The sequence below is a fragment of the Heterodontus francisci genome, chromosome 8, assembly GCF_036365525.1.
Source record: "Heterodontus francisci isolate sHetFra1 chromosome 8, sHetFra1.hap1, whole genome shotgun sequence".
Lineage (NCBI taxonomy): Eukaryota > Metazoa > Chordata > Chondrichthyes > Heterodontiformes > Heterodontidae > Heterodontus > Heterodontus francisci.
The window spans coordinates 64,621,191-64,638,707 of record NC_090378.1 but is presented as its reverse complement, the minus strand read 5'-3'; the positions used below and the strand labels follow the sequence as shown (position 1 = coordinate 64,638,707).

At 45.5% G+C, this 17,517-nt stretch overlaps 1 protein-coding gene across 3 annotated transcripts in view; it reads right to left on the bottom strand.

Moving 5' to 3' along the window:
* negr1 (neuronal growth regulator 1) overlaps positions 1-17,517 on the bottom strand; it is a 751,054-nt gene that overhangs the window by 324,841 nt on the left and 408,696 nt on the right. The gene's annotated exons all lie outside the window — the stretch shown is intronic.

Below are 17,517 nucleotides of genomic sequence, written 5' to 3'. Positions count from 1 at the left end.
TGCCAGTTAACAGTGCATTTGGTGCAGTCTTTGCGTCGGAGTCATGGAAATTGCATTGATGCTGTTCAAACTCGCAGTGGTTAGCACCGCAGCCTCACAGCTCCAGGGACCCGGGTTCAATTCTGGGTACTGCCTGTGTGGAGTTTGCAAGTTCTCCCTGTGTCTGCGTGGGTTTTCTCCGGGTGCTCCGGTTTCCTCCCACAAGCCAAAAGACTTGCAGGTTGATAGGTAAATTGGCCATTATAAATTGTCACTAGTATAGGTAGGTGGTAGGGAAATATAGGGACGGTAGATATAGGTGGGGATGTTTGGTAGGAATATGGGATTAGTGTAGGATTAGTATAAATGGGTGGTTGATGTTCGGCACAGACTCGGTGGGCCGAAGGGCCTGTTTCAGTGCTGTATCTCTAATCTAATCTAAAAAACTCAATTTACATAGAAATCTTGCAACTAGCAGACAATGGAGTCTTTTATTCTGTTAGTCTGATCTGGATTTCAAACTGGGGGTTTAGAATTTAACAGCAGCGGTGTCGCAAAATAGGTAGTCGTGGATCAGCTGCTTTTTATACACCCCAACCAATGTTCCTGAAGAAAAATCAGCTCTGGTGTATTTACTAACACTGATTTCGTGCCCAGCCGACATTAGATTTCATCCACCAATTGTCAGAGCAGAAAGCTCAATGTCTAATCCACAGGGGGACTGGATTTCCTACCTTTACTGAACATGCTTTTAACAACTGGTGAGAACCTTGTCAGTCTCACTTAACTGTGAGGTAAAAAATGTGTTGGGAACAGGAACAAAATATCCCATTGCAATACATTTATCTTGTTAATGTACTGAGCATGCTCAGCCAGCCCAATCTGTCATGCAATGAATGCTCTATTGCAGAGAAACTGAATAAGAGACGAGGAGATTCTCATGATTCACTGAGGCCTTTAGGACATCACTCACAGTTTGGCTTCTATACCCCGTAGTTAATATTGCTTGAATGAGCGTAATACATTGTGGTACAGAACATCGTTCAAAACCTTAAGTCTGTGGCATTGCATAGTGTGTCCGACCTTGTCAACAAGCCACTGAAGCATGGAAGAACTTATAGCCAAACTAATTAATATTGTGTTGCTTAAGCACTTTGAATAAAAATAACTGGATTCATATTATGTAGGACCCTGATGTGAGTTGTAGGAATAAATGCAATACAGATGATCAAATGCTACACAGAATTAGAATATGACTGTTCTTGAGCTCCTGGAATGATGGAAATGACTTGCTGAGGAAGGCAGTCAGTCAAGGATGCATAATGTAGAATGTATGATTAATTCGGTTTTCAGGAGTTTTGCATGATTTACTTTTTGGGAGTGAAAAGAAACTTGGCAAGACCTCTCCTCAGAAGGTGGAATAGCTGGATAAGGTCCACAATGAAGGAACTTGGAATGAATTGACTTAATAGGTTACTTCTCATCACAGGACCCACACCCCTGATTTCAAATAAATTAATTAAAATAGACAGATAATCAAAATCTATAGGCCCACAATTTCCTGACCAGTGCAACCTGTGAGTGTTGCTTCTTGCTGTGAGAAATGGAACAGAGAATCAGCCCCTATAGCCTTTTATACTTTTGTATGTTCCTATCATTTCATTAAAATAAATAATCACCCGAATTTAAATGGTACCTTCTTAGCATATCCCAAAGTGCTCTACAACCAATGTTTGTTTTGAAGTGCAATTTTATGCCGACAAACAGCAAATGAGTCAACACATGGCCAGATAATCATGTTTGGTGCTGTTAGTTGAGGGAGCAACATTAGCTAGGATGCCAGTAGAACTTATTGCTCTTCTTCAAGTTCTGGACTGTGATATTTTATAATAACTGCAGCAAACAGATGGGATCTCAGTTTAATGCTACATAAAGACCTATGACAACACAATACTCCCTCATTATTCCACTAGTGTCAGCTGATGTTATCGCCCCAAAAAATCTATGCCTGTTTCGATGGACTCCTGCTGTAAATCCAGCAGGAATCTGCTACAATGGACACAAACCTGGATGGGACCCAGGTACAGTGGGTTTCAGCTTTACAGTGGGTTTCAGGGATTCCCTTGTGGGGGTGAACCATCCACTCACCCCTACGAGGCTATCGATCTAAGGAGGGGTGGGGAATACGAGGCTTGAGATGATGACTCCCTAAGGTGGGACTTCTCACTCCTAAGTCATCAGTCGGGATACAGTGAAGCATTTGCACGGAAATGGTGCCTACTCGGGGTGCAGGCTGGCATTGCAGCCTGGAGCCTGATGATAAGAGTGGTCAGTAATTTTTGTACAGTTTTTAAAACAGCATTCTGGCACAGGGGTGGTTGAGCCATGGTCAGTAGCCTTTCGATGAGGACCTGGTACCTCACCAGATCAGTCAGATTCTTCCCATTTTCCAGAGATTTCAATGAGGAAGCTAAAGGTTTGTTTGGACAGACTCCACCCATTGACCGTGCAAACTATGGCAGAATCAGAGGCAGAGTTCCATAGCAGGCACATTCTAACAATTATGCTGGATGCACTCGCCACAGATTTTCAGTGCCAAAGTGTTCAAGCCATTGTGGAGCTTGAATGCAAACTTTCTGACTTATAGGACAAATAAGATGGAATATTCAACTTTGGCAGTGTGTAAAATTGTTGAGTTGGGTATATAAATGACAGGCAATCCACCAATTTTACACCCCACCAAAGTTAAAAGTTCTGCTCATTTGTTGAAATCTACCAAGACACAGGGCCACTGTTGGGGCTGACTCAGCACATGCACTATCCATAATTTACCTTCTGTTTACAGAAAATAATGGACAGTATGCCCATGACTTTGGGGGTCCAATCCTGATTAGGTGGGGGTAGTGGGTGGTGAGGGGTGGGGGGGGTGTGGAGGTAGATGGTGAAGAGCCTGGAGGAAGCATTCCTGTTCCTCCTGGCCCACCTGGAGTGCTGTGAAGGCACTTGTCTTCACCCTGAGGCTGTTCTCTCCTTGCTCCAGCTGCTGGGTTTCCCAAGGCCTAGGAAACCCAGCTGGCTACAGTGAAGCTTGCAAAGCAGCTTAAATTCGAGGCTTCCAGCCTTTTTAACATACTTAAAATGACAGCCTGGAAGCAGATTTGTTGCCTGCCCTTTGTCCCACCTCAGTAAAACCCAGAAATCAGTTCGTTGGAGCCTGACACATTTGGAATTTTTCCCATTTAAATCCCCCCCCCCACCCGCCACCAACTGCTCCCAATCCAACCTGCTCACCCATGTTAAAATTCCCCCCATAGTTCAGTTTTGTAGATATGCAAACAAGTGATAGGAAGGGCGGCACAGTGGCGCAGTGGTTAACACCACAGCCTCACAGCTCCAGGGACCCGGGTTCAGTTCTGGGTACTGCCTGTGTGGAGTTTGCAAGTTCTCCCTGTGACCGCGTGGGTTTTCGCCGGGTGCTCTGGTTTCCTTCCACAGCCAAAGACTTGCAGGTGATAGGTAAATTGGCCATTGTAAATTGCCCCTAGTGTAGGTAGGTGGTAGGGAATATGGGATTACTGTAGGGTTAGTATAAATGGATGGTTGTTGGTCGGCACAGACACGGTGGGCCGAAGGGCCTGTTTCAGTGCTGTATCTCTAAATAAAATAAATAATAAGTCCTTAGTTGCTGATGCCATGTTGTGTAATGTGCCCAGAAAATCATCCATCAATCTCAAGACTTACAAAGCAGTGATGACATTAAAAGCGTAATTCACTGCACTGGTGCTTCTGGTGGGCAGCTTCGCACATCTGAGAGTCTTTCAGAAATTCTGGTGCACGCTGCTTCAACCATCAATTGGTATGTTCAGTAAACTGTGCCCATGCTCAAAATTTCGATATGCGCTGCTGGCAAATGAGGTTCCCTCTATGGGTGTGAAGTTCAAAAATTATTCCATAGAACACTTCAGCATATTATCTTTCAGTGGTGAAGTCAGGACCTTTTGGAGAAGTGACCACATAAAGATCATGCAACATTTTCTGGGAGCACTTATTCTCTTGCAAAGAAATCTCAGAGGGTTTCTTGCATTGACAGAAGTTGTGAGTCGAATGCACTGAAGAAATAAATAAATTTGATGGCTACTTAAACATTGAAATTGATGAACCATTTGTCAAAGTATTATCTCACTTTAAGTGAACTCTAAGTCATTCGTAAAATAGTTTTCTGATTACTGAATGAACCAGATTAACCCAGGAAATCTCATGCACTTTTTAACCAAATTCTCGAGGTCAATGCAATTTTATGGGCATGTCATGTGTCAGAATGCAGACTGTGAATTATATACATACAGACTTTGACATATTCAATTATAGAATGCAATTTAGTTCACATTTGTTAGGAGAACTGCAGTCCATCAAAGAGGGCCAAGGATTATATATGGAGCAGCTACAAATCCCATAAATCATGCCTATCAATATCAGTGACTGGTAAAATGTCAGATCATTAACATACTGTAGTTAAGTAAAAATCACCATTTAAAAGAAGATAGCAATTTCCATTATAATATTCTCAGTATTCTATCTTGTAAGCATAATTGGCCAAGTACATTGCTAAAAGCACTTAACAAATACACAAGAGCCCCGTTGAAAAAGCACTGGGCCTATTTCAATGGCCCCAGTTGATACATGAGGTTTTATCTGTGTGAACATCTCATTCTGCTTTAATTTGTAAAAGTGGACAGCTCTGATTAAAGGTATACGCTGTCAAATTAACCTGCCCCTCTCTGTCTCTCTTTCAAATGATGGACTGCGGTTCTCTTAACATGTCCGCACTATCCCTATGAGTGCCCATTTCCACCTCCATAACATTGCTTGACTCCACCCCTGCCTCAGTTCATCTGTTGCTGAAGCACTCATTCATGTCTTTGTTACCTCTAGACTTGAATATTCCAATGCACTCCTGCATTGCATTGCACCTCCCACATGCTACGCTCTGTAAACTTAAGGTCATCCAAAAACTTAGTTGTCTGTGCCCTTACTTGCACCATAATTCCTGTTCACCCCTCACCCCTATGGTCACTGACTTACAACGGCTCCTGTTGAAGCAACAGCTCAATTTTAAAATTCTCACCCTTGTTTTCAAATCCTTCCATGGTCTCACCCCTCCTTATCTCTGAAATCTCCTCCAAACCCACAACCCTCTAAGATATCTGCACCTCTTGAGCGTCCCTTATTTTAATAGTTCCACCACTGGTAGCCGTGCCTTCAGCTGCCAAGACCCTAAGCTCTGGAATTCTCTCCAAAACCTCTCGATCTCTCCACCTCTCTTTCCTCCTTTACGATGCTCCTTAAAACCTAGCTTTTTGTCCAAGCTTTTGAGCAAGTTAAGATCTCCTTTTGTGGCTTGATGTCAAATTTTGTTTTATAACCCTCCTGTGAAGCACCTTAGGACTTTTTATTACATTAATTTACTTATTTTTATTTTTTTATTTATTTAGAGATACAGCACTGAAACAGGCCCTTCGGCCCACCGAGTCTGTACCGACCAAGAACCACCCATTTATACCAACCCTACAGTAATCCCATATTCCTTAGACTACCTACACTAGGGACAATTTACAATGGCCAATCTACCAATCACCTGCAAGTCTTTGGCAGTGGGAGGAAACTGGAGCACCCGGCGAAAACCCACGCGGTCACAGGGAGAACTTGCAAACTCCACACAGGCAGTACCCAGAATCGAACCCGGGTCCCTGGAGCTTTGAAGCTGCGGTGCTAACCACTGTGGTCATATATAAATACAAATTAGAGTCATAGAGTCATACAGCACTGTAACAGGCCCTTTGGTTCATCATGTCTGTGCCGGCCATCAAGCACCTACCTATTCGAATCCCATTTTCCAGCACTTGGCCTGTAGCCTTGTATGCTATGGCGTTTCAAGTGCTCAACGAAATACTTCTTAAATGTTGCGATGGTTCCTGCCTCTACCGTCTCTTCAGGTAGTGCGTTCCAGATTCCAACCACCCTCTGGGTGAAAAGGCTTTTCCTCAAATCCCCTCTAAACCTCCTGCCCCTTACCTTAAATCTATGCCCCCTGGTTATTGACCCCTCCGCTAAGGGAAAAAGTTTCTTCCAATCTCATCGATCCATGCCCCTCACAATTTTGTATACCTCAAGCATGTCCCCTCTCAGTCTTCTCTGCTCTAAGGAAAACAACCCCAGCCTATCCAGTCTCTCTTCATAGCTGAAATGCTCCAGCCCAGGCAACATCCTGGTGATTCTCCTCTGCACCCTCTCCAGTGCAATCACATCCTTCCTACACTGTGGTGCCCAGAACTGTACATAGTATTCCAGCTGTGGCCTAACTAGCGTTTTATACAGCTCCATCATAACCTCCCTGCTCTTATATTCTATGCTTCAGCTAATAAAGGCAAGTATCCCATATGCCTTCCTAACCACCTTATCTACCTGTTCTGCTGCCTTCAATGATCTATGGACAAGTACACCAAGGTCCCTCTGACCTTCTGTACTTCCTAGGGTCCTACCATCCATTGTATATTCCCTTGCCTTGTTAGTCCTCCCAAAATGCATCACCTCACACTTCTCAGGATTAAATTCCATTTACCACTGCTCCACCCATCTTACCTGCCCATTTATATCGTCCTGTAATCTAAGGCTTACCTCCTCACTATTTACGACACCAATTTTTGTGTCATCTGCGAACTTACAGATCATATCTCCTATATTCACGTCTAAATCATTAATGTACACTACAAACAGCAAAGGTCCCAGCACCGATCCCTGCAATACACCACTGGTCACTTCCACTCGCAGAAACAACCCTCGACCATCACCCTCTGCCTCCTGCCACTAAGCCAATTTTGGATCCAATCTGCCAAATTGCCCTGGAGCCCATGGGCTCTTACCTTCTTAACCAATCTTCCATGCAGGACCTTATCAAATGTCTTACTGAAGTCCATGCAGACTATTTTAACTGCGTTACCCTCATCTGCACATCTAGTCACCTCCTCGAAAAATTCAATCACATTTTTAAGGCACGATGTCCCCCTGACAAAGCCATGCTGACTAAGCCTGATTAATCCCTGCTTCTCCAAGTGAAGATTAATCCTGTCCCTCAGAATTTTTTCCAATAGTTTCCCAACCACTGATGTTAGACTCACCGGCCTGTAATTACCTGGATTATCCTTGTTACCCTTCGTGAATAATGGTACCACATTTGCTGTCCTCCAGTCCTCTGGTACCTCTCCTGTGGCCAGAGAGGATTTGAAAATTTGTGCTAGAGCCCCTGCTATCTCCTCCCTGACCTCACATAACAGCCTGGGATACATCTCATCTGGGCCTGGGGATTTATCCACTTCTAAGCCTGCTAAAACAGCTAATACCTCCTCCCTTTCAATACTAATATGTTCAAGTATATCACAATCCCCCTCCCTGGTCTTTCGACCAACATCGTCCTTCTCCATATTGAACACAGATGAAAAGTAATCATTTAAAACCTCACTTATATCCTCCGGCTCCACACACAGATTGCCACTTTGGTCCCTAATGGACCCTACTCATTCCCTGCTTATCCTCGTGCCCTTAAAATACTTATAAAATGCTTTAGGATTTTCCTTTATCTTGCCTGCCAGTGTTTTTTCATGTCCTCTCTTCGCTCTCCTAATTACATTTTTAAGAACCCCCTACACTTTCTATACTCCTCTAGTGCCTCCGCCGTTTTCAGTGCTCTGAATCTGCCATAAGCCTCCTTTTTTTCCTGATCCAATCCTCTATATCCGTTGACATCCAGGGTTCCCTGGACTTATTGGTGCTACCCTTCACCTTTACGGGAAGATGTTGGCCCTGAACTCTCACTATTTCCTTTTTGAACGACTCTCACTGGTCTGATGTAGACTTTCCTATAAGTCGCTGCTCCCAGTCCACTTTGGCCAAATCCTGTTTCATCATACTGAAATCGGCCTTCCCCCAATTCAGTACCTTTATTTCCATCCGTCTTTGTCCTTTTCCATAACTACCTTAAATCTGAGAGAGTTATGGTCACTATCCCCGAAATACACACCCACCAACACTTCTACCACTTGTCTGGCTTTAGTCCCTAGGATTAGGTCCAGTACTGCCCCTTCTCTTGTAGGACTTTCTACGTACTGGCTCAAAAAGCTCTCCTGTGCGCATTTTAAGAATTCCTCCCCCTTTAAGCCTTTTGCACTCAGACTATCCCAGTTGATATTAGGGAATTTGAAATCCCCTATTATTACCCTATTATTTTTACACCTCTCTGAGATTTGCGTACATATCTGCTCCTCTATCTCTTCCTGACTGTTTGGAGGCCTGTAGTACACTCCCAGCCAATTGATTGCCCCCTTTTTGTTTTTAAGTTCTACCCATATGGCCTCATTTGAGGAACCTTCTAAGATATCATCCCTCCTTACTGCAGTAATTGACTCCCTGATCAACAGTGCATTACCACCTCCTCTTTTATCCCCCCTCCCCGTCACGCCTGAAGATTCTATACCCTGGAATACTGAGCTGCCAGTCCTGCCCCTTCCTCAACCATGTCTCTGTGATAGCAATAATATCATAATCCCATGTACTAATCAATGCCCTCAATTCATCTGCCTTACTACTAAGACTCCTTGCATTAAAATAGATGCAATCCAGCCTTGCATTTTTCACTTGTGTCTTAACAGGGCGATATTTGCTCTGCCTTCCAGACTGACTCATTTTCTCTTCTAGAATTGACTGTGCATCACCCCCTACTGTACCTCCACTCTGTATCCCATCCCCCTGCCAAATTAGTTTCAACCTCTCCCAACAGCACTAGCAAACCTCCCAGCAAGGATGTTGGTCCCGTTCCGGTTCAGGTGCAACCCGTCCAACTTGTACAGGTGCCACCTTCGCCAGAAACAGTCCCAGTGATCCAGGATATTAAAGCCCTCCCTCCTGCACCATCTCCTCAGCCACGTATTCATCTGCTCTATCTATCCTCCTATTCCTATACTCACTAGCATGGGGCACCGCGAGTAATCCAGAGATTACAACCTGAGGTCCTGCTTTTTAATCTGCTACCTAGCTCCGTATATTCTTGTTGCAGGACCTCATCCCTCTTTCTACCTATGTCATTGGTACCGATGTGTACCACGACCTCTGACTGTTCACCCCCCCCCCCCTTTCAGAATGTCCTGCAGCCGCTCCGTGACATCCTTGACCCGAGCACCAGGGAGGCAACATACCATCCTGGAGTCACGTTGGCAGCCACAGAAATGCCTAGCTGTACCCCTTACGATAGAATCCCCTATCATTATAGCTCTCCCACTCCTTTTCCTCCCCTCCTGTGCAGCTGAGCCACCCATGGTTCCACAGACTTGGCTCTTGCTGCAGTCCCCTGAGAAGCTATCTCCCCCAACAGTATCCAAATTGGAAAATCTAAAGTTGCTGATGCTGTTGACTGTCCTGCTGTGCACTTTCTAAATTTTTATTTCAGCTTTCCAGCATTATCAACATGAGCCTTCAGAAATGCAGTATTTCATCTTTCACAAAGCTATATACCAACTGATAGCTGTCCCTGCCATTTGTAGTTCTGCTTTATACTTTCAAATTGCTGGTCAAGGAGTCTGAGGCTAACAGTAGCACTCACAGCCGTGCCCCAGCCTAGAAGAGCTAACTCAGCATGTGCCAAAGATCAAATCTGACCCTGGTCCTTAAAGTTCAGGGCCATACCTGGTTATGTATCTTTCCATTGTGTTTTGGGCACAATGATGGAAGATTTGAACACAGCAAATGAAATGAACCATTTGGAAAAATTACAGGGATCTGAGTACCATGTCTCAAGTAACAATCATGGGTTGCTTGCCATTTCAATTCAGCACCCTGCTCTCACACCCACATTTCTGTCCTTGGTCTACTGCAGTGTTCCAGTGAACATCAAAGCAAGCTTGAGGAACAGCATCTCATTTTCCGATTAGGCACTCTATAGCCTTCCGGACTCAACATTGAGATCAATAATTTCAGAGCATGACTGGCCTTTTCTGTTATTATTTTCTTCTCTTTTAGTTTATTTTACTTTTTAACCATGTGCCTGCCCTAAACTAGGTTTTTCATGTTTGTACTTTTGGACAGAGCTGTTCATTGTTCTGTTTATTAACACTGTCTCTGGACTAATGCGTTGTCTTTCACCACACCATCAGCATTCCCTTTGCCTTTGTCCCATGACATCTTTGTCATTTAATCTCGCCTGCCCGATCACACACCTCCCCTTATATTCTCTTTCGCTACCAACCCCCCCACCCCTGCTTCAATTGCTTAAATCCTATTACATCTCTAACCTTTGACAGTTCTGATGAAAGGTCACAGACCTGAAATGTTAACTCTTTTTCTCTCTCCACAGATGCTGCCAGACCTGCTGAACAATCACATGTACTTCAGTCCTGATTTTAACTCTGAATGGGTTATGGCAAGTAAATAGTGAAGTGAGTTGGAAACTTACCACAACTTCAGCAATGAGGCTAGACTATTTTAACTCCCGAGCCTCAACTAAATTTCACCGGCTGACTTCCTTTCCTGCTAGATCACGAAAAAAGACACAGTTCTGAGGTTGCTCTCTGACACATGGTAGATGGCTGGTTCAATTTCTGGGGCACCTCACAGGGGTCTCATGTTTGGGAACAGGGCTGGGCTGGCAGTCTGGGGACGGTGAGTCCTAAGCTTTTTTCTGGAGCCTGGAGGAGCCTGCCTGGTCCTCCTGGCTCCACTAAGGGAAAAAAACGTAACTTTTTTCAGACTCTTAATTTTCCCAGTATGTCTTGACTGGCTTTCACCTGGCAAGAAAGGAACAACAGCTTCTCTGCTCAGGCCAATTGCAATCAGGTCCCAATGACATCATCAGGAGCCAACATGCATATGTAAGGAAGAACCTGCTGGTTGTGAGCGGGTGTCCTTGCCACCTGCTCAGGACAGCAGGTTAAAAATCCAAACAGTGGGGTCCTGGCGACTTTACCCTGATGAGCTTTTACCTTTTCTGCAAAGTACATGATTAATAGACTGGAACAATATTGACTTTCAAATTAAAGATACGCTAGTTATATATCTCTTATAAATTGAGAAATAAGTACCATTTCAAAGAGCTGATGCAAATTGGAATGGGGTGCTGAAAAGACTTGCATGGTAAACAGACAGGATTGAAGGGTAGGGAAGGTCTGGGGTTACATGGAATAAAGAACAAAAAATAACTTTTTTGAGGAGATAACCAAATTTACCTGCTTTTTCACCATTTCCTGACTGTCTCCAGAAGCACATTTAGTTTTCCTTTCAAATCCATTTATTAGGCAGAATTTTATTGTGCCCTTGGAGGTGGCCATAGAAGCGTGGGAAGGGGGGAGGCAAACAAAATGGCGGAGGCACCATTCACGACGTTGCCCGGGCCCCCTGCCATTTTGTCCGGGACAGAGAAGACCAGGGATAGCCTTCCTGCCCAGGCCAATTAAGGCTGTTAAGTGACCAATTAATGGCCAGTTAAGGGCATCCACCTCATGTTGTGGAAGGCAGAGGGGCATGCTGCCATGGGGAGACACTGCCTGGTAAAGTCTGGCAGCCTCCTAGCGGGGTTGGGCAATCCCTCCTTTGAGGGCAATCCTGGGCCCCCAGAGGCAGGCCAGGCCTCCTGGTCACCGCCACCCGCCCCTCCCCCGAGAAGACAGCCCCTCATCCTCACCAACACGCCTGCCTGAATGGCCCTGGCAACCCCCACTCACCTGTGTCTGAGTGTCCTTCGGTCTTTGGTGCTGCCGGTACTTCAGAGCTTCCAGCCTTCCAATTGTCCAGCAGCCCTGGAGACAGGAGCTTGTCCTCTAAAGAGACAGCGGGCAGTTAATTGGCTGCCCGCCACTAAATGGCTTTGGGGGTCTAACAGAGGGCTGAAGTGGGGTCTGCCCTTGCCTTCCAATGCACTGCCAGGACCCTTGTCACCAGAATAAAATGCAGCCCATTTTGTCTGTAATAAAGGGCCTTACTTTGCAACTCATTCCATGAGTCAATTACCTTTTGGGTGAAAAGCTCCACCTAAATTCCTTTCCTGCCATTTCCTACTCCAAATTTTCAACCTGTGCTTCCTGGTCTTTGAATGTTTCGCCATAGCAAACAATTTGCCTTAATCAACTTTCTAAATCCCCTTCATAATGTTGAGAAGTTCATTGAAGGCATCCTGAAGATTCTTGCTTTTCAACACAAATATCTCAATTTCAACCTTCTTCATGACTAGAATTCATGATAGCTGTTATTATGTTAGTTATTCGCCTCACTCTTCGGAAAATCAACTTGATCTGTATAAAATTACTAATAGTGTAGCAATAGCATGCTGCCAAAATCTAATCAATACTGCTCTAAGTAGCTTTGTAGCTCTCTTTACATACAAAGTTATTGGTTTCCTTGGTAGTATTAATCATCTTTAGGCACAGTAACATCATTTCCTATTATTCAGTCTCTTTGAACTCTTTTATCACATTCAATTTCATACCTGCCACTAACATCACTTTTTGTTCTTTATTGATATATTAGTTCTTCTTACTCCATAATTATTCTTCCAAAATATACCATTATTGTGCAACAGAACAATATTTTGATGATTTGCTGTTAAATACCATTAATAAATGCTTTGTAAATATGCTTCATAAATAAATCAAGATAAGTTGGACTCATTATCTTGCTTTGATTTTCCGTCTTTACTGCTCACACTTGCAAGTCCAAAGGGCGTCCTTGTTCTGCTTCAAACTCCAATAAGTTATTTCTTTATTGAGTAGCTGTCCTGTTTGTACATGTCGTACAATATCAAAAGCATGAACTGCAATTTGAATAACTTTCTATCAACTCTGCAGTAGTTTGTTTGCATTATATATTCATGTAACAATTATTTTGAGCTATTTTGAGATGTCGTATCATTTTATAGCCAGTTTCACTGAAACCTTGATAGATGAATATTTTGGTAATTGAAGAAAAGCTTGTAGGTTATTCTTGCACTTCTTTAATTTTAGATGTACATAGCTTTTTACTAACAATGAACTTCAAGGCTTGAGTTATCTTGAACAGTGTATATCATCACAAACCAACACTTCAGCATTGGCATCCTAAAAGCAGCAGTTCCGTGCCCAGCATCAGTTCACTTCCCCATTCTTAGACTTACAAATTTGAGTACTGCTGAAAAAAAAGAGACATGCTGTCGAAGCTTTTTGTCTTTTACTCATCAAGACAGACGCAAGAATGCCAAATTTCAAAGGGAGCAACAATTTATACTGCATGAGAAAAGAGGTACTGATTGGTTGGCAAGTCGACTCTGATTGGTTAAGACGTTGCCTTGGAGAAAGCACCAGGGAACTACTGGCCCACACTTTTGTTTAATTCAAAAGAAGCACAACATCTGGACATGTTCCTTTTGCCTGCAGAGGACAGGTCCCTGCCTATAAATATATGCAGCTTCTAGCAAGTGTAAGTGAGCCACATTGTGAGCCCGACCAATAATCTTAAATTGGTTAACAGTGTAATTCTTAGCACACTCAGGATTGTTCAGCAAGTGCTCTCCAATCGCGGAACTGCAATAGGCAGGGTACTGACCGTACTCAACCAGTCCGTACTTGCAAAATTCAGAACACAATGTATAACTATAGATATGATTCCACGATACCACATCGATACAGTGCCGAAAGAGGTTCAATTACCTCATCAGGGCAGGAAAGGTGAGTGGCAGTCACATTCAAGAGGCAACCCCACACTCTGATTTCCCCAATATTCTCTGGCACAGCACTCCTCAGAACACACCTTGCAGCTCCACTCATTCCTCTCACTTAAGGCACCTTCTCACACCCTCATCTGAACAGCCACCACTGATACTCACCATCTGATTTCTATTTCAGACCCAGCTCTCGCGGTCACCCTCCACAAATATTGTTCTTCCATCCTCTAAAAACATTCCATTTATCACACTCACAACTCTGCTTTCTCTTCTTCTCCTGAGGACAGCACAGAACTTCAGTGAGAGGCAGAGAACTGGGGATGGCCCTCCAGTATTTACCACCCTGACCACTACAGATGAGGAGGCCACGGAGATCAGCAAGGTGTTGGAGTGGTTGGCCACTGGAGATGGAGAGACCGGGGTCTCCCAGATACCTGGTGACATGGGACACATCACTCACTCATGTTGAATTGATGTCACCAGTAACTGAAGTATGATCATCCACACAATTATATCTTTGAACCCTTCTCTTCGTCCGTTCTAATTCAGGTATTTCGGGCTGGATTTTGCAGCAAGGCCGCAGGTCCCGGCAGAGGGACCAGAAGTAGGTGCCACTTCCATTCAGGTGCTCAGCAGCCAGCACAAGCAATCTTATGGTGGCCAGTCAATTAACTCAGGAGAGGCATGAGGGCCATGCAATTTAACTGCAGAGGCAAGAAGCGATGTGGCGAAGATGGTGTCAGGTGACACCACGTCAGGTGCTGGTGCCATATTTAAAGGGGTGCCAGCACTGCATTCACTGGTGACTGTTTTCAAAGAGCCTCTGCCTGCCTGCCTGCTGTCAAGGAGCCCTGCCTGCCTGCCAGACTGCTATGATGGAGCTGAATGCAAGCCTGCAGCCACAATGGCAGATGGAAGACCTGGGGTGGCCCCGTGGTTTAGTGATGCCTCTCTCCAGACTCTCCTCCAGGCTGCAAGGGCAAGGTGGGAGGTCCTCTTCCCTAGGGACAGGAGGGGGAGACTGGCCCGCCTGACCAAGCAAGCCTGAACAGAGGTTGCAGAGAAGGTCAGCAGATGTGGGGTCACCCAAAGATCCACTGCTGCAAACACATAAATGACCTAATTCAGTCCACCAAGTTGAGTTCACCATACCTCTTTTCCCCTTTAGGATTGCATGAGGCAATGTGAGAAGGTCCGCTTGGTGAAGAGGGAGTGACCACCCAGTCAGAGGCAATGTGGTTAGGCAGCAGCATATGCTGCCAGAGGCATGACTGCGTCTCGGCGAGAGGCACCCGTTTGTTATTTTTAACCCCAACTAGGTCCTTCAAGAATGGCTGTATATAGGAGGCATTTGTGTGCCCCCATCATGGCCCGCTGGACTGCCACGAGCATAGGCGTTGTAGTTGTCTCTGTGGTGAGACTAATCGTCTTCTTTCTTGTGGCTGCAGGAGAAAATAACACTAAGGAAAGGGATGCTGTACCTGCACATCCTGACCCTCATGGAGGAAGAGGCCTTGGGAATAGCAGGGCACCCAGGGCAGCCATGTGATTGCTGATGGCGAGAGACAGGAGTACCCACCCAAGAGGGTGAGTGAATGAGTGCAGGAGCACAAGGGTGTATCTGGCATACACAAGGCATAGCGTTCATGTGTCCACCAGCAGGTATAATTAGAATGGGAAGCCCTTAACCCTTCAAGGTAACTGTTCTCTCATGCAGGTCAGGGTCATGCCCAGTGCTCACGGTGAGTAGAATATGTAGTTGTTAAGCCTCGCTTGTGCCATAGAATCAAGTCTTCACGCAGTGTTGCTGCTTCTCCTTCCAACTCTAGCTGCCATTTAAGACCTCATCTACAGTCTGGCTCCTTCAATGAGCTGGAAGCAATGGATTAAGCTGCATTTGGTCAGTTCCTCAGCCCTGTCAATGTGCACTGTGCACCTGGGTGCTCGGGCGATGGAGTTCAAAATAAAGGAGGCAACAGCAGGGCTGATTAACGGTAAGGCTCAACTGGAATGTTTATAAAAGGTTATAAGGGTCACAAGATACATCTTTATGTGAGTGCATCCCGAGCCTCCCATGCGTGTATCTCATTGCGCCTTGTCTGTGGTCCATGGGGTCCTTCATCATGCATCACCTGGTCAGCTGCCTCCTCCACATCTCCACATCCTCATCATTGGAGGAGGCAATGAAATCAATGATGTCTTCATTGTTCAACTCCTCCCCCCTCTGCAGCACCAGGATGTGCAGAACACAGCAGACCACCATGAAAGGCAAGACTTTCGCTGGGGCATACCGAAGGGTTCCTCTGGATCGATCGAGGCACCTGAATCGCATCTTCAGTAGACCTATGGCCTCCTGGATGTTCATTCGGGTTGACCCATGGCAGGAGCTGTACCTATCCTCTGCATCCGTGCATAGGTATCTCACAGGCGTCAGTAGCCGTGTCCTCAGTGGGTAGCCCTTGTCTCCCAGTATCCATCCCTGAAAGCACACTGGGTTGGGGGGGTGGGCGGCGCACGGAAAAGCTGAGGCACCTGAGGCTGACAAAATATGTAGGCAACATGGCTGCTTCCCAGGAACAGTGCACACATCTGAAGGATCCACTTTTGGTGGTTGCAAACCAGTTGAACACTGAGCAGGTGGAAGCCCTTCTGTTGATGAGGGCCGCTGGCTAGTCCATGGGAGCCTTGATGACCACATACACGCAGTCAATGACACCTTGTCCCTGAGGAATCCAACGATGGACCAATCCACCTGACTGTCTGGATCAGCGTGGTAGTGCACACAGTTGCCAGCCCTTGTGATGCACCTATGGGCCGCAGACTGGGAGATCTCACACACATGTCTCCAGTAGATCCCTGGAACGATCCAGAGACATGGAAGTTCAGAGCCATGGTGATCTTCAGCACCACTGGGATTGGGTGTCCATCAACCCCCATGGGTCTCAGTCCATCCTGCGGCACTTTTTTGTCATTTGTTCATGGGATGTGGGTGCCACTGGGTAGGCCTGCATTTATTGCCCATCCCTAATTGCCCTTGAGAAGGTGGTGGTGACCTGCCTTCTTGATCCGCTGCAGTGCATGTGGGGTAGATATACCTACAGTGCTGTTAGAAAAAGAGTTCCAGGAATTTGCCCCAGCGACAGTGAAGGCACGATGATATAGTTACAAGTCAGGATGGTGTGTGGCTTGCAGGAGAACTTGCAGGTGGTGGTGTTTCCATGCATCTGCTGCCCTTGTCCTTCTAGGTGGTAGAGGTCGCAGGTGCGTTGCTGCAGTGCATCTTGTAGATGCCACTGTGTGTCGGTGGTGGAAGGAGTGAATGTTTGTGGATGGGGTGCCAATCAAGCAGGCTGCTTTGTCCTGGATGGTGTCGAGCTTCTTGAGGGTTGTTAGGCAAGTGGAGAGTATTCCATCACACTCCTGACTTCAGCCTTGTAGATGGTGAACAGGCTTTGGGGAGTCAGGAGGTTAGTTACTCGCCGCAGGATTCCTAGCCTCTGACCTGCTCTTGTAGCCACGATATTTATATGTTCAGTTTCTGGTCAATGGTAACCCCAGGATGTTGATAGTGGGGGATTCAGTGATCGTAATGCAATTGAATGTCAAAGGGAGATGGCTAGATTCTCTCTTGTTGGAGATGGTCATTTCCTGGCACTTGTATGACACGAATGTTACTTGCCACTTATCAGCCCAAGCCTGGATATTGTCCAGATCTTGCTGCATTTCTACATGGACTGCTTCAGTGTCTGAGGAGTCACGAATGGTGCTGAACATTGTGCAATCATCAGCGAACATCCCCACTTCTG